The 17,511-nt window shown below is 44.5% G+C and overlaps 1 pseudogene; it reads right to left on the bottom strand.

Annotated features, from left to right (window-relative positions):
* Positions 1-8,173: 8,173 nt before the first annotated feature.
* LOC146359903 (DNA-directed RNA polymerase III subunit RPC6 pseudogene) lies at positions 8,174-9,106 on the bottom strand (annotated as a pseudogene).
* Positions 9,107-17,511: the final 8,405 nt, after the last annotated feature.

Genomic DNA, 17,511 nt, shown 5'->3' with positions numbered 1-17,511 from the left:
TGTCTTGCTTGTGGGCTTCCGATGGGCATCTGGTTGGCCAGTGTGGAAACAGAAAGCTGGACTAGATGGGCCTTTGGTGTGATCCAACAGGGCTCCTCTTCTGCACTTATGCTCTGCCACTATATGAGGGGCCCTCCCCGATATATATACACAGAGAGAAAGCCAAGACTAAGCATTGGTAGCTTGCCTAAGCAAAACAGAGAGCTCCTGGCTGGAATAAGATTTGAACCAGAGACATCCCGCTTACATAATATAATTCAGTGTCGAAGGTAATTGGGCAAATTATTCATCTGAAGGACTGATCACAGGTAAAAAAATTTTTTTTTTTACCACATCTGGTTTGGGAAAGTGTTGCCAACATGTGGTTTTTGATGGTATTTTTGCTGGAAGAATCTCACTTTTGAAGCAACATTTTATTCCTCTGGATGCAATTTGTTGGCCGTGCAACAGGCTGAATGCCGTCTTCTTGCTTGTGCAGAGTTGTTCACTGATGTTTAGTGAGCTACCTGTCTCTCTTTAAAAGAAATCTTTCACTGGTAGGGGAAACTGGGACTCTAAACTCCAACATCCTTTTGACTTTTCTCACATGAGGGAAACAGCTCTCAAAGGCTGGGACTGGTGCTCAGAATGACTGCAGGCCTTACTTTCTTCTCTTCCTCGAGGCAGCTCTTATTTCACATTTTATTAGATGAATTTCTTATGTGTATAAAATAATGATCTAGACCCACAGGAAGTAGCAAAATGTACATACCACAATGTACATTTTATAGGAAAGAACAGTAAAGCGGAGCAAAGTCAGGAACAATAAATTGCATGGGATTTCCCCCCCTCACACTCAGGTTAACAGTGCCACTCACCGTGCAGGGCTACCGTCTGACCTCCTTTCTTTTCAAGTTATGCAGAACTTGAAAATGAATGCATGTTGCACAACACTGGTGCTTGGTGGACTGCTCCCTAAGCAAGATTGCCACCATGCTGTCAGCAGGTTCATGTTGAAGCTTTAAGAGAGCAATCCTATGGTCCCTGGGTGAATGTCCCAGGGACCATAGAATAGCTCGGAGTCCCCACTCCAAAGACAGAGATAGTGCTCCGGCCTTGGAAGGGAGAGTTGGAGATCCAACCATGACCCCGCGCAGCTGGCGCAGAGAGAACTGTGCCAGCTGTCTCTCCGAGGTTGGAAAGTCGACCTCATGGGGGGGGCATTCTGGGTGTGGGGGGGAGATAAATACGATTTATCCTGAGCCTCCTCCAGCCTCCTTCCCTTCCCTTCCAAAGCGTCCTCACTAGACAGGCTGAAAAGGCAAAGATCTTCTCCACCACTCCTCAGCTCAGCAGGTCAGAGGAATCCCAGAAACCTCAGAGTTTGGGGGCTTCTGAGTAGCGAGGGTGCAGTCCATAGAACTGCACCCCAAAACAATGATAATTCACAGTGGGAGATACAACAACAGCTTCCCTGACCATTCCTTCCCAATTTTTCTCCACTCCAGGCAATCTTATCTTCTCTGGTAAGGAAAACTCTGGGTATGCAGTACAGCAAGTGGGAGAAAAAAGGGCCAGGGAAGGAATGGGCAAGAGAACCCAACACTGCTGATTCTCCCACTTCATCAATACTTATGAAGCCAAAATATGAATCTCCATGCTGCAAACTGGCAACCCTGTCTCCAAATCATGGGTTCTTGCAGCATTCATAAGGACGGAAGAAGAGGCCTGCTGGATCAGACCATAGCCTTAAGCAGATCGGGCCATAGGTCCATGTCGAATCATCAGGAGAAAGGTATATTACTTGACACTGGATGACTTGCAGTTGAATGTGTGAATGGTATCCACTCAAAAGCACTGAGATGATAGGAGGTGAACACACAACGCATTATACAGATGCTAAAGATACATAATATGTTAAAAGACCCAGATGTATCAAATCGTTTAATTTATTTCAGTATGTTTATGTCTTTTCTCCCATGCAAAAATGAAAACGAAAGGTGCAATTATAAACGCTGAAGATAATACTGTAAAGGAAACATTGAGAATGTGGATTCCATAGAGGACAAAAGGATGATGATAGCCAGTTGAACCTATAAATAAATTTGTATCTCTTGGATTCCAAAGCAAACCCTCTGAAAACCGCCTTTGAACTGAAGGAGATTAAGTGATAAACCATCTTCTAAGAAGAGGCAGTTTAAAAGATATTCATCAAACATAATAGTTGAATACACATTGCCAAAATATAGAGGCTTTGGTTTGTTTAGACTTCTGAGTTTGATTTTGTTTCGGCTCTTTGGATCTTGCTAAATCTATATTTGGATTATCAAGCTTCTTACTCTGTGGTGGGTGGGACAGGTCTCCAAGACACCATTTCAAATGAGTTTTTCTCTGAAGCAAGCATTGACTGACCAGTGGCAGTTGATGACACTGTGATTACTAGTTGAGCGGGGGAAGGAATCCTTCCACATTAAAAGCATGAGGGATCTTCACTCTCTTAGACAAACATCTGCTTGTTTCTTGATTTAGACTTGAACAGGAATGTATGAACCAGAGTCGGGGGTGGGGGTTGACTCTTGAAATGCCCTTACTTTAGTTCTTTTTGCAGTTGAGCCCAGAATATGCTTTCTCAATTTGTCATAAATCATAAAGGGAAGAAATTAACAGCCAGATCCTATGCATGTTTACTCAGAAGTAAATCCCACTGAGGGGGAGGAGGAGAAAGAGAGAAAACCAACCATATACAATGTAAACCCTGAGACAACAAAATTTAGCCAGAGTGTCAGCAAACCTCTGCTCCCTTGTAAATAATCTTTGTAAACAGGAACGGTTTCCAAAATTCACAAAGAACCTTCCCGTCTGAAGATTTTATATTTATAAGAAGTTGAAGTGATAGAATTTGTGTTGCCAGTTGCACGCTCCAGTAGCAGCCAAGAAAAAAAGCATATGGCCATGATGTTTGAATCAACATTTTGGACATTTTATTTTCTGGGAAATGTTTCCTTACCTACCCACAGGGCAAAACAGTTTTTGAATGGATCTACTGTGGTGGCCTCCACCACTGCCAATATCTTCCCCATTCCTCCTTTCCTGATTAAAGGACTGGAAATCTAGAGATCTGGTGTGCATTCTTCATGGCAAGCAATTGTCCTCTTTATCACCCATGGCCACATGAAAACGCAGCTACGTTTTCAACGTTATGTGTGTCATGCTGAGCCTCACGTCACAGCCGAGGAGGCACTCAGCATCTGGTTACAAACCTCAACCACTGAAACGCACAGGCTGTGTTTTAGTTCTTTAGTGAACTGAGCTCTCTTGGCACTAGCAGATGAGTCTATGTTTAGGGGCTGTCATTTAGCTACTCAAAAGAAAAGCTGGGTTAGAGGTTTGGCTCGGTTTGTGTCCGTATCTAAAACTTATCGATTCAATCCCCTCCTAAAACTCTCTCTGCAATGCAGCTGCTAGACCAGTTGCTCCCAGTGTCCATTCCTAGCTTGTTGTTTGTCCCATCCCCCTCAATACAGCCTTTGCATCATGTGCAAGCAGTGCGTATAAGTGAACAACTTGAATACAGCCAAGCTTTGGGCTTTTCTGGATGAACAGTCAATGCGTGCCTCAACTGCATTTTTACTCACGTTGCAATATTCCTCCAATTCCCTAATAATGCATTCTGCAGGACACATGAAGGGGAGAGGTTAGGATGGCCACTTATGCATCACCCAAAAAATCAAAAGGCCAAAAGAGGACACTGATTTGCATAATGTTTGCATATGCTAATCTATATGTTTATAATTTAGATGTACATTTAGCAACAACAATGACCATCATTTAAATAGAAACACAATACATCTCACCACAGTTTAGAGATGCAAACGCATGAACACAGATTCGCATCTATATAAATCTATATTTGTAGATGCAAATGTAAAAATGATGACTATAGTTTAAAAAGAAAGGCCATACATCTCACCAGAGCTGTGAAGACTGTGACCAGGTGGCCTGTCTGCCCACCCAGTCTGCTGATGAGGTGCTAACTGGTGATGGGCCACTTCAAGGCTCCTGTTCCCTTGTCTTTTTTACACTGGACTAGGATGGGATAGCATTTCAAAATAGAGGATTGTCCTCTGACAGCCCTTGAAACAGAGGACGGTTGTCTGTAAAGTAAGACACACGGACACCCTAGGAGGAGCCTGGCCTTCCTGCAGGTTAAATCTGGTGCAGCTGTTTGCTCCTCCTGATTTTGGCCAAGCACAATGTGTGACCTACCCGCCCAAGAACAGCCCACCAACTATGGAAGTTGGCCCATCAGAACCTCAGTAAATTTCCTGTTTGGGGGACTGTCAGAGGCCTGAACAAGCAGAGGGGTTGTCAAGCAGTTGGCAGGTCTCAAAGGGAACTTCACTAAACCTACATTTGTTTAAAAAGGGCTCCAATCAACTTACTGCACCACTTCCAAAATGATTACATAAATCCTGTGCCTCCTCGAAGCAGCTTGCAAATTTTCTAACAAGGCATGTTAAAGGATAGCCTTATCTCATCCTGATTACAATTCTGTGACATCAGTCAGTCTACGCAACAATGGTTTGCATAAGCAGGGATTTCAATCTGGTTTTCCAAACCTGAGAGTGCAATCCTATGCATGTTTAGACAGAAAAAGAAAAAGTCCTACAACTCCCAGCATGCCCCAGCCAACCAGTTTTAGTTAAGAGAAGTTTAGGATTTAACATGTTTATATTAAATACAGGCTTCATTTTAAAACAAATTCTTTTTTTTAAGTGTCAGTTCCTATACCTGTCTACTCAGAAGTAAGTGGGTCTAGGGATGCAATCCTAAACACACCACCAGCATGGCTGGCTGAGGCATGCTGGGAGTTTGGGGACTTTTTTCTGTCTAAAACATGCATAGGATTGCACAATACAGGCTAAAAATAAACCAAGTTGTTCAGTTTTTTGTTTGATACTGGATAAAGTAACCAGGAATGAAACATCACCCACATTTGTTTTTGCAGTAACTAATGTGGATTAGAGCTAGCTTTTAAAGCTTGCCTTCAAGACTTTATTTTAAAATCTCCTGTTTAAAGATATGGTAGAATATGCAAATATGCTTGTACAGATTTTGTTTTTATACCCTCAACTTTTTTTTTTTTTTTCTGGACTGTTCATCCAGAAAAGCCCAAAGCTTGGCTGTATTCAAGTTGTTCACTTATACGCACTGCTGTTATTTTGAAAAATATCTTGTCAGTAAGAACACTTTTTTTAAATCTCAAGGAATATTCTCAATATAATTTTTATGGATTAGCCTTTGTTGTTGTTGTAACATGCTCTAAACCTCAGTCTGTTCTGGCAAAGTGTGGTAAAAAGGGATTTTTGGTCTTATCTCTTTGAAAGTGTGCTAAAAGCAAGCAGTGGGCTTTCTAGTCCATGAACTTTTTTTGACAAAGAGGGAAAAGCTCATAACTACCCCCCCCCCATTTTCTATGAATGAAGTGCGAGTGTCTTTCCCCTGTAGGTAGGTACATGAGTTAGGAATCAACTGGAAGTTAATTTTCTGGTAAAGAGTAAAGTGGGAAGTAGTCCTTACACTATGGCTTGGATCCAGGGCCTTCCTTCCGCAGAAGGAATGGCATCTTTTGCCACAGGAAGCTTCAGTTCCAGTGGAGCATTTCCACTGGTGGGTAGGAGGTGGCGGCAAACTTCGCTGATTTTCCCCTCCTGCTGTAGTCCCCTATCCTGACCACCTAAAACTGCTCTGGAAGGTTAGGGGACTCCCTGGAACAGTGGGGGAAGGTGGCTCCGGGGGCTGCAGGGGGAGGGGGAATTGTCAAAGATCTCTCACCCCCGTTCTTGTTTCCACCAGTGGAAGAATTCTGAAAGGAACTCCATTCAGGGAATGCTCCCACTGGCAGAAATGATGCTCGATTCAACCTTAAGAAAAGAGTCAGTGGAGGCTCATTTCAGTTTCTGGTAATGTATATAGGGATTTGAACTCTCTAAAGAAAGCATCATATAAGTGCTAAGTACTACTATTAATTAATCTAAAATAAACGTACAGAATTAGATATATTACTCAGATCAGAAGAGATAATCTCTAAGTATGTTTTGTGAGGGAAACTCCTCTACTTGGTTAATGGAACAAAAAGATGGTTACAATATGCAACAGGGATTCTTCAAAGACAATAGTGAGGACACATCTTAAAACAGGGATGCTGCTCCTCTGGCCCGGGGGCTAAATCTGACCCTCCTGGGGGCTGAATCTGGTCCTGCAAGGTTTCCCAGATGGTAACGCCCCCTTCCTCTGGCCCTGGCCCCTTTTCCATGACCACCAATCCCCTCCTCCCTCCTCTGGCATGTGCATATGCTACACATTTTATGCATACATGTCAAATGTTTTTCCAAATATTTTTTGTTTGTTTGCCCTGCACGCATAAGAAGAGTGTAAAGCATAACACAACCCAGACATCACCAGATATGGTGGCTGCTAGGGATTTATCTAGCTGAAGGTAGAGGTCCAGTTACCTGGATAATGATGCTTGTGTGATGATAAGGGATGTGTGCGTACACCCTCCACCCTCGTCATTGCGTTACACATAACATATGATGTGAAGGTTCAGTACATACCACCCTATACACATAGGTGGGCTTCATAGGATCTCCCTCTGTGCCTTCAAGACTATCATACATGCATATTACCTTCATATCCCAAGTTCCCCTGTGTGCCCTGGTAGAGATGGCTGAGCGTGCTCATTCCTCTGCTACACAAATAGGACTGATGACTAGGAGAGCATAGGAGCCATCCCATTGTTGAACTCAGTTTAATCCAATACATGGAAATATAAATATAAATATAAAATGTTCCATTTTAAGGAACAAACCTTTCCTGTAAATAGAAATGTCTGCCCTATAAGCACCAAAACAGATCTGCTTTCAGAAATGCGATTCTGCATTTCAGGCAAAGCACCACGTGGTTTTCAAAAGCCTAACATAATTCCTTCATTGAACTTCATGTTAAGGGAGAGACCTGCAAAATCAAAGCTCGCATGGACCAATTTCCCAGTGCTAGGCTCTGCCGAAGCATTCCCGACTTGGAACGGGAAAGTGAATATCTCAAAAGGTGCCCCAGAAAAAGGGAATGGGAGAGTAAGTTTAAATAAAGTACAAGGTTGGGCAGACCCACAAGAAATGTTTAACATTCCATACTTCCCACAAAGGGCAGGTCAAGGAAAAGGGAATGAGTGGTTAGGATACAGCACATGCCACAGATATTTTAAAAGCACTGTTCAGCACAGTCAATCTGATCACGTAAACAGCCACAAGAAATAGTATGAGATTGGCTTAGAATGTGGCAAACTCTCTGGGAAACTACATATTGGCAAGATTGGATCACACAGTAGAAGCCACGGAACTTGAAATAACAGATGTTTTGTGAAAGCTGTGTGTGTCCTGAGCTCTAGATGTTTCCAAAATGAGTAGCTTTCATTCAAGGTGAAATTCAGTCAAAGCAATATAAATTGGCTTACCATGTTGTGTGTGTAAGGAGTTGTTAAATCTGAATTTAAAAAAACACAATACATTCTGTACACAGCTTATTATGGACTACTTTTGCTTATAACCACACCAGCTAGAGCTGGATGGCAGTGGGCCCCCTAAAGGAGCCGGTGGCCTCAGGTGTCATGGACACAATCCCATCACGTGTTGAAGTAAGTTTCAGTTGCCAGTCCAGCTGGCTTCTGTAGGTGGGATGGAGAGAAAGAGTGCCATCTTGTCTTTCACCTCAGGCAGCAAAACACCCCGATGCCATGAATGCGAAGATGGCACCTCAATCCAAGTCTGCCCAATTTTGCCCATTGTTTTTTTTACATAGAAGTTGAATAGCAATGGGACCTAAATACTCTTTTACAGAACTCTCCAAGGAAGAGATGAATAATAATAATAATAATTTCATTTCTATACTGCCCCATAGCCAAAGATCTCTGGGCGGTTTACAACAATTCATAAAAAATGTGTTTTACAGCCTTAATCCTGTAGCATGCCCCCTTGGGTGAGCCTTGGAAAGAAATTCAGCATTTAAAAAAAAATACCCAACTCCATGCCCTGACAATCCTCCCCAAGAAAAGAGGGTCCATAGCTAAAAAGTCAATTGGTTCACTAACTTAGGTGGCAAGAAGTTCTCACAGCTGATGCCTTTCATTTGACTGCTAAAATTTGAGCCATTCCAGCATGTAAATACAGTTTGATGGAGATATCTCGCCACCGTCATGGCAGTCGTCAAAAACTGGACATATCCCACAGGGCATCTGAACTAGACCAGTAGGTTGTGTGATTGGATTGATGACTCTGTACAGTTTCATATGCCCATCCACACTGCCAGCTGTTGCTTCTTTGGCAACGACGATTGTCATTTCCACCTTCCCATCATATATCAATGTGTTTAGAATGGTTTCAATATCCTCCATTGACAATTCCACCTTACTGATGCCTAACTCACTGATGTATTTCCACACCTCATGAGAGGATGCAAATGAGCTGTTCCTCTGTATCATGGGGTTCTGCTTGCTTTCTCGAGCTGCTTCAGCCTTAGTCTGTAGGAACTTGAAACACTGTTGGTTTAGCACCTCTACGAATTCAGATTCAAAGTCTTGGTCACTATACCAAGCCTCTCCAGTCACAAAGCGGTCAGGCTGGAGGTTGGTCAACATATATACTTCTTTCTTAGAAGCTGCTGCAGACTTCACAGCTTTAATGAGTTTCTTGCTTTCCAAGTTCTTCAGGATCTTGTTGATCTCCATTAAGGGAAGATTGCTTTTATACCTAATATCTCTGCTCCAAATACCTTTGTTTCCTGCATCCTCAATAATCTGATATACCAGTTTCTCTTGACTGTCAGAGCCTTTCATTTTACCAGCATCCTGAGATCCTTTGATTCTGTAGAGGAGGCCAGTGCTGCTCCTCAGAAGATCCAGTTGTCCCATAGAGAACAGCCTATTCATGGCCAGGGCCCGTTGCTGAGCTTCCATGTGGGGCATGTCATTCTGAATCACCTGGTCTGTGATGCCATGGGGAAACTGATGGCACAGCCCAAGGATCCTGCCCTCAATTTCCACAGGCTTCAGCGCTTTCGCTTCCTCCATGGCAAAAAAATGGCAGAGCCATTCAAATCACTGCTGAAGTGCTGCTGGTATACCTGCAGAAAGTCCCATGGAGGTGTTCCCACCAGTGGTAGGGCCCAAAACTGACATGATCCAAAGCCGCCTCATTTCCCCAAAGTGCCTACAGGTCGGGCCTCTGAACTATGCTAGCCTGGTGTAGTTATTTTGATTCCCCGTTGTGTCAATAGGAGGGTGTATTTTAAGCCAGAAAAAAAAGAAAAGAAAACCCCACTCCCTCTACCTGCGTTAGTCACAGTGACCCATTTGGGCTTAGGAACTGATGTTTCTTCTGCCACAGAAATGAACTCTTAGGGATCTCCCAGACAAGGAAGAATTAACCATTCAAGAGGGGTCTGCAAACTCTTGCCAAATTTCACAGCTCCGTCACCTTCATAACAGCCAGTGGGTTTTGTCTCTTCGTCACATGCTAGCATGACCAAGACATAGGGCTTCTCCACACGAGCAATTTATTGCACACTCATGGAAGTTTGCAGGTCCTTTACACAACATCGCCAACCTCCAGGCCATCTCCTGCACTTTTGCCCGGTTATCTTGCTTCCAAAGAGATCAGGGATAAGCTGAAATAAAAAATTAATGCGGCATATCAGCAGTGTGTAATACTGGCATAGCACTATAATTCAGCCTATAGATGGTGCTGTTTCATTGAACATATAGAGCATTGCTGAAAAAGGAAGTTTTCAATTCCACATCATGTGTTCACTGTCTAAAGGAACCTGTCATAATCCTGCAAAGAAAACTGAAGCAGAAAGCCCCGGTAAAGTTGCAGGAATTTAGCCTGGAGTTGAAATGCTTGTAGGTCCTAGGGTGGGGCTATTCAGTTGAAGAGGTAGCTATGCAGACAGGGACTTGATCTCCTTTCAATGGTTCCCATAGAGCTCTATAGGACAAAGTAAACAGGAGGCAATCTGCAATACATTTTGGAAGGGCACAACCTTCCTGTTTGTGCCAGACACTGGAGTCAACAGGGCAAGGGTACAAATTACTTCCTAACTCATGGCATATTCAGGTGAAAGCCATCATCTCCTCCCATATAAATGAATATCTGCTAATTATTCCTACAGTGAAGAATAAAGCATGATGCTTAGGGCCAATGTGGCAGCGTGGGCAAATCCTGCTTTCTATCCCTGACACTGGAGTGTCCTAATCCCACTGTAATTCTGTCATTATTGCATGTGGAACAAGAGTGCAACGGGAACAGAAACAACAGAGACCGAAACAAGGAAGTGGCTTTGGAGAAAGGAGACAAGGAACGACTCCAATGTTATTTCTGCAATGAAGTTCTGAAATCCACATGGCCCCATGAGTCTCTGATGGTATTACAAGCCTCAATACAATCTCAATAGGCTCCCTGGCCTTCCTTCACCCCCTACTTGCTTTTCTTTTCCAGCCCTCAGTAGTAATAACTTGCCATCTAAAATAGCTCTTCCACAAGCACACTGTGGCCAGAGAAGGAAGCTCTGGTCTTCCCTTCTCTTGGGAAGGAGAAGGAAACCACAGCAGTAAGTCCTGAATCTCCTATCCCATAGAGAGAGATATAATTTTGTAATCAAGGGCTCCTTCATTCCTCCAAAGTTTAGGGGTAACCTGCATTAATAGTGATTACATGCAGCCTTGTATGGTGTTTGGTGTTCATCTAGGAATGAATGAATGTGTGAGATATATGTATGTATGTATGTATGTGTATGTGTGTATATATATATATATATATATATATATATGCGCATATATATGAGAGCTATAGAGGTAACCACTCTCCAGGAGTGATAAATCATTAATACATGTTAGGACATCAGACAGGAACAAGTAAATTACCATGTGTGACAGCTGGTTAGAGGCGAGGCTCCTTTGATCTTTGCAGAGCTGGTTTTTACCTCACAGGGTCAGCTGCCAGACATCTTTTGGCAACTGTGCCCACTCAGCCACCCACATAATAAATGGCCATTAAGCCACTTCACTTACTAACACCCCCTCCCCGCCCACCAACAGCCTCGGAAGACCCTTTCAAAGACGTTTTAACTAAGTTCAAAGAACCCTTCTATTCCCCTGAAGTCACTGACAAGCTCCTTCAGGTTAATGAAAGCCTGAAATGCTGGTTTTGAACCATCTCAACACACCTCAATTCTGTCCACACTGCAAGACCAAGCAGTATATGAAATGTGTGGGGGAGTGTCTTTAGCCCAGCCAGGTTACTTAAAGCCTGCAATCATTGTTACAAGCGAATAAATGAACACAGAAGCAAACATTTGTCTCCATCCCTTTAATATCCAAGAGCAAAATCACTGCAAAGTGAATATGAAAATATATGATGCACTTTCACCCAGAAAAATAAAGAAAACTCATGTCAAATGAACTAAGCATGCCACTGAGGAATACAGCTGGTGAGGAGACTGGTGGAAAACACAATAATAGCAGCTGCATTCCCTGACTTCCTCTATGCGAATTTATCCCAAACAATAAAACTTGAAAGCCTTGTTATCACCAAATGGACTTGCCAGAGCAAGGGCATTGACTTGTCAGTTACCCAGCACTCCTGCTCTGAAAAAGGTCCTGGCGGTGCACTTCCCTGTATTCCCCCTCCACGACACCACTGCCTCCCAAGAATATGCCTCAAAGTAGGCATTTAAATCCTTTAAAGCAGCATAACATAACTCTTTTTGTATTGCTTTCTAAAAGAAAATGAAAAAGAAAGATAAAAAAACACAATGATAGTTAAAGAGCGCCCTACTACGTTACAGCATCAGACTCAGCAGAGGCTGATTTCGGCAGGGCTGTGAATCCATTCTGGGTTTCCGTTAGAACCAGCCAGAACCCTAAAGGAGCTATCCGAAGTACTGAACCTATTTTGAGGATAGGGTTCAGCATCTTGGATAGCTCCTTTAGAGATCTGGCTGGTTCTGACGGAAACCCGGAACGGATTCACAGCCCCGCTGAAATGGGAGCCACCAGCCTCCGGTGGTCAGACTAGTACTGGGGAGCCTCATGTTCAAATCCCTGCTCAGCAACACACCTTGGGCCAGTTACTCTCTCTGAGACTAACCTATCTCTCAGGGTTGTTGTGAGGATAAAATGGGAGAGGGAGAACCAACTATGTACACTGCGCTGAGCTCCTTGGAGGAGAGGTGACATAAGAATGCAAATGACCAATAAATAAATGGCAGGGGCAATGACACAGGGCAGCAGGTGGTACTGGCAGCAATACAATGAAGCTCTGAGCCCTGAACTCCATGTACTCTGGATCCACACCCGAGCACACGTACCGTGCACAGCCCTCTACTGTTTAGGTGGGTTGTGTTGTGTCCCCAGACATTCCAAGAGACAACTGCATCTGCAGTCATATAACAACCATGGACCGTGTGCATCATACGCAGACACACTGCCGGTCTTCGGCAGTCAAATGCACATGAATTTCATTTATATCCTCTACATGCCCCTGTTAAATTGTCACGTACCATCTGATTCAAAATCAACCAACCTTAAACACGGTATGTGAAGGACCACCTGCACCTGTATTTATTTTACTTACAACTAGGGATGTACGAAAGTTCCACCACGGATCTCGGGGAGGCCAAATGCCAGCACATTCAGCCCCCCAAAATCGGTGGCGGAACGGCCCGCCCCCCCTGGGACGGGACTTACCTTGGGCGGATCTTCCTGGCAGCGGCGGATCCGGCAGCGGCGGCAGTGGGGCGGCGGCGGGGCGGCGGCAGCTGGTCTTCCGACCGGCTGCCATCGCCGCCATTTCCAGGTTAAAAAAAACAAAACAAAAAAAAAAACGTGATAGGCTACGTAAAGATTTACATAGCCTATCACGGCTAGATTTTAAAAAAACACTGTGATAGGCTACATAAATGTTTACGTAGCCTATCACGGCTGACTTAAAACAAAAAAACCGCGCGTACGCAAATGGCGGCGGCCATTATTTTGGCACGTCTTAGTCTACGTAAACATTTACATAGACTAAGACGGCGAAAATAAGGGGAATGCAAATAGCGAAGACGCCACGCTATTTGCGTTCCCCTTCTTTTCGCCATCTTAGTCTACGCAAATGTTTACATAGACTAAGATGTTCCAAAATAAGGAAGGCAAATGGCGGCGGCCATGGCTGCCGCCATTTGCGTACGCATGGGTTTTTTTGTTTTTTTAAAATCAGCTGTGATAGGTTACATAAACATTTACGTAGCCTATCACGGCTGACTGCAGGGACGCAAACGGCGGCGGCTACGGCCGCCGCCATTTGCGTCCCTGCTAGCCAGCGGCCGGATGTCTGGCTGCTGGCGGAGCCAGCCGGCGGCTCCACAGAATCGCTGCGGAGCACAGCCGGCCAGCCAGGATTCTGGGGGGGGAGGTACAGAGTGCCTCCCCCCTGGCGAGGATTCCGGGCGGAGGGACGGAACGCCTCCCCCTCACCATCAGCATAATCCTGGAAAGGTAAGTGATTTTCGTACATCCCTACTTACAACATTTATATACTGCTTCACATCAAAATAGATTCCAGCGCGGTGAGCTATAAAAGATAAAAGGAATTAAACACCATATTAAACGTTTTTTAAAAACATAGAATGCACTGCAGGAACTGGGTCTTGAGCCTGTACCACTGTGGCCACTGTGTATGAACTTGCCTGTGTGTTCAGATTGGCATTGGAGGTCCTGCTTATTATCGGCCTGCCTTTAAGATGAGTTAGATTGGTGGGCACTAGGAACAGGGTTGGGGTGGAGGCCCCTCCCTTATGGAACTCTCTCCCAAGGGCTGTGCAGCTGCCTCCCTCGGCTGCAGTATTTAAAACACTTTGAAGGCTTCTAATTGATGTGTTTTATTGATTATTATCATTGTTGTTGTTATTTCTTGGATTTCTTAGATGCCTTTCTCAAAAGACACACCAAGTGAACTTCAACAAAATTAAAACATACAAAATTTAAAACAGCGAAAACAATTATCCACTAAAATACAACTGCCCCTTAAAACAACTAAAAGATCAGTGACAATCATAAACAATTCAACAGATACATTAAATAGCCTGTCATGTGACATCAAATGACTGGGAATAGAGGGAAGTCTTAAGCTGGCACCTAACTGATGACAATGTTGGTGCCAGGTGGGCCTTGATTGGGAGAACATTCCATTATGGGCAGGAGGCACCAATGAAAATACCCTCTTCCTTGAGGGGATGTTCACGACAATGGCATGAGAAGCACGTTGGAGTATTGTACGGGTTTTCACAGAATTGGCATTGGTCCGTCAGGGACACACAAAGCAAGAAAAGCCGAGTGTACCATACCTTAAAAATCCACTTTTCATGGGTCACATAGCACTTGAAAGGAACATACTTCCAGGTTGGGTTAGGGGAGTAGAAATGAATGTCATCAACCCAGCAGGGTCTGCTCAACAAATGAGAGAGTCTTGTTTCCCGGCCGATGTCCAGGTTCCCCCTGCTACTACATGAATGGAGAGTAACTAATTCAAAATTCTGATAGTTAGAAACAACCCAATTACCCAGTACAGCATCTGAAGTCTCCCTATGAGAGCAGCCCCCCCACCATTTCACCCCATTCCAGGAAACTGTCATGGAGTTATTGCTCCCCCCTTTCCCCAGTGTGCATACTTTTCAATGAAAAAGACAAAATCCCTGGTTATCCAGTGCAGTGTTTGATGGCTCCCCATGACAGCATCCCACCACCCCAACTTTGCCCTGTTCCAGCAAATTGTCACAGAATTATTGCTTCCAACCCCCCTTTCTCCTTCCCTGGGCACGTCTCCCTGCTTGCAATGACAGGCCTCTCAGCAACTGTGTTCCTGAGACTTCACTAGATCGCTATAGCGCTAAAGTCCTTACCTGCATAAGGGTTTATGCCCTTAAGCCCTTACAGCAAGCATCACAGAGAAGCGAAGTTACAAGACATCAGAGAAGCAACTTCACACAACATCAGAGAAGTGACTTCACACAACATCACAGAAGCTAAGTAATGTAAACATTAGATATGTGCTGTCAGGAGCACCCTAACTGCCTCTTGCAGTTCCTTCCAATAGCCAACTCAGGACACAGATGACGAGGATTCTTTCCAAGGCTTTATTCCTTTATTACTTTATGACTCTTTCAGATACTAATCACTAGCGACTAAGCAAGGAACAGCACTGGGGAAAGATAGCAGTGTAGCCTAAGCTCCAGGTAAGGCAGTTGGTCCCCATTTGAAGGAGAACCACGGGAAGACTCTGAACTTATGGGCTATGGAGAGATCCTCCCTCTTTCCCTTGGGTCCTCAGGACGCGACCGTTGTTTGAGCACCAAATGAGTGGAGCGCCTCCTTTCGGAGCCCTCCATCTGTTGTCGCTCCCTGCATCTGCGCCAAGCGTCCAGCAAGCCCCCCTCCAGCGCTGTCTCACTGCCAGTGTCACTATCTATCCCAGGAATGCTGGCAGGAGGAACCTCTGCCAGCTGCTGTGCTTGTGAGAGATGAACGAGCTCCTCTCCCACGGATTGCTGTTCTTCCTCAGAATCAGAACTGCTCTGGGGCTCTATGGGCTCAGTTTTCACCCTGATATGTGCATAATCACAGATGGTAATTACTCCCACTTGTGAAATGGGAGGGCAGGGCAATTCTGAAGGCTTGAAAAAGCAGGGGATTTGATATGCTGGAAAGGCAGGGGAGTTACTTTAGTTACCTAGGTTACCAAGAGCATAGTCAGGTCACAGACACACCCCTAGGAATGCCCCAATCATAGCACATTTAAGGCAGAGAGATGGGCACACCACAGCTGAACCACAGGGGAGCCGAATTAAAGGGAAAAATGGAGTAAAAGTAATCTGCAAAAATGCGGCTTCTGCACAGGTAAACTCCGTGGTGGCTGCAGAGTGGCCACAATGTCATGTGTCCCTAATGACTTTGTGCCACAGCAACATCAGAGAAAACCTCCCATGTAGATAGGCCCCCTTGACACCATCCTCCAAACCTCCATCCAAGGAGGCACCCAGAGGAAGGCCTCAGATGCTGATCATAGAGTATGTGTAGGTTCATAACAGGAGAGGTGCTCCATCAAGTATTGTGGTACTGAGCCATATAAGGCTTTATAGATTAAAAACAGCATCTTGAATTGGGCTCGGAAGCGTATAGGCAGCCTGTGCAAGTGAACCAAAATTGGTGTTATATACTCCATCCATCTTGCGGATGTTATAAATCTGGCTGTCATATTTTGCACAAACTGACGTTTCCAAATTGTCTTCAAAGGCAACGCCACATAGACCTGGTTCGCATAACATGATAGCCCACTGTGGCTTGATTTACCCACAGGGCTGTCGTGTTGTGCCGGGCCCATGGGCGACATTTTTGCATGGCAACTGCAAGCCCCTGGCTTGCCATTTATTTATTATTTATTTATTTAAAACATTTCTATCCCTCCCTATATCATTAAGATCTCAGGGTGGAGTACAGATAAAAATCAATTTAAACAGTATAAAACAATAAATAATTTAAACACCTAAAAACACATTAAAATATTAAACAAGCTAATACCAGTTAGAATCTAAAACAATAAAACAGTTAACAGAGTGTGCTACTTTAGGGAATGCATTTAGCCCTCAAAGGCTTTGGTAAAAAGCCATGTTTTTACTTGGCGCCGAAACGAGACCAATGTACCCGCCAATCGGGCGTCCAAAGGGAGGGCATTCCACAACCAGGGTGCCACAGCAGAGAAGTCCCTCTCCCACGTCCCACCATAGTGTATGTCTCACACTGGTGGGATGCAGTGGAGGGCTCCTCCAATAGATCTCAGTTCTCGGGCAGGCATATATAGGGAGAGGCACTCCCTCAAATATCGAAGTCCCAAGCCGCTTAGGGCTTTAAATGTCATCACCAAAACCTTGAATTCCAACCGGAAGCATATTGGCAGCCACTGCAATCCATTTAAAACTGGTGTTATATGATTGTTCATATCATATATGATGTGTGTTACAGTCAGCAGTCTAGCTGCTGCATTTTGCACAAGCTGCAACTTCAGAGTCATCTTCAAGGGTAGCCCCACATAAGACATGCAGTAGTCTAATCGGGAAGTTACCAGTGCGTGTCCTACAGTGGCTAGGTTATCCCTGTCCAGGAAAGGCCATAGCTGGCGGATCAGCCGAAGTTGGCCCCAAATACTCGGGGCCACTGAGTCCACCTGGGGCTCCAGTGACAGGGATGGATCTATGGCTGCCACGTTGTGCTAACCCAGGCAGCAGGGGTTGTTTGAGGGTTAGACAATCCTCAAATAACCCATGGTTTGTTTTATGGCTATTTGAGGACTGTCTAACCTTCAAACAACCCCTGCCACCTGGGTTCACACAACATGACAAGCTGGGCACCTGCAGCCACCATGCAAAAATGGTGCATGCAGC

This window comes from Heloderma suspectum, chromosome 1, assembly GCF_057233095.1.
Source record: "Heloderma suspectum isolate Gila_16-S chromosome 1, 16-S_ref, whole genome shotgun sequence".
Taxonomy (NCBI): Eukaryota; Metazoa; Chordata; class Lepidosauria; order Squamata; family Helodermatidae; genus Heloderma; species Heloderma suspectum.
This window is presented reverse-complemented; position numbering and strand designations above follow the sequence as displayed.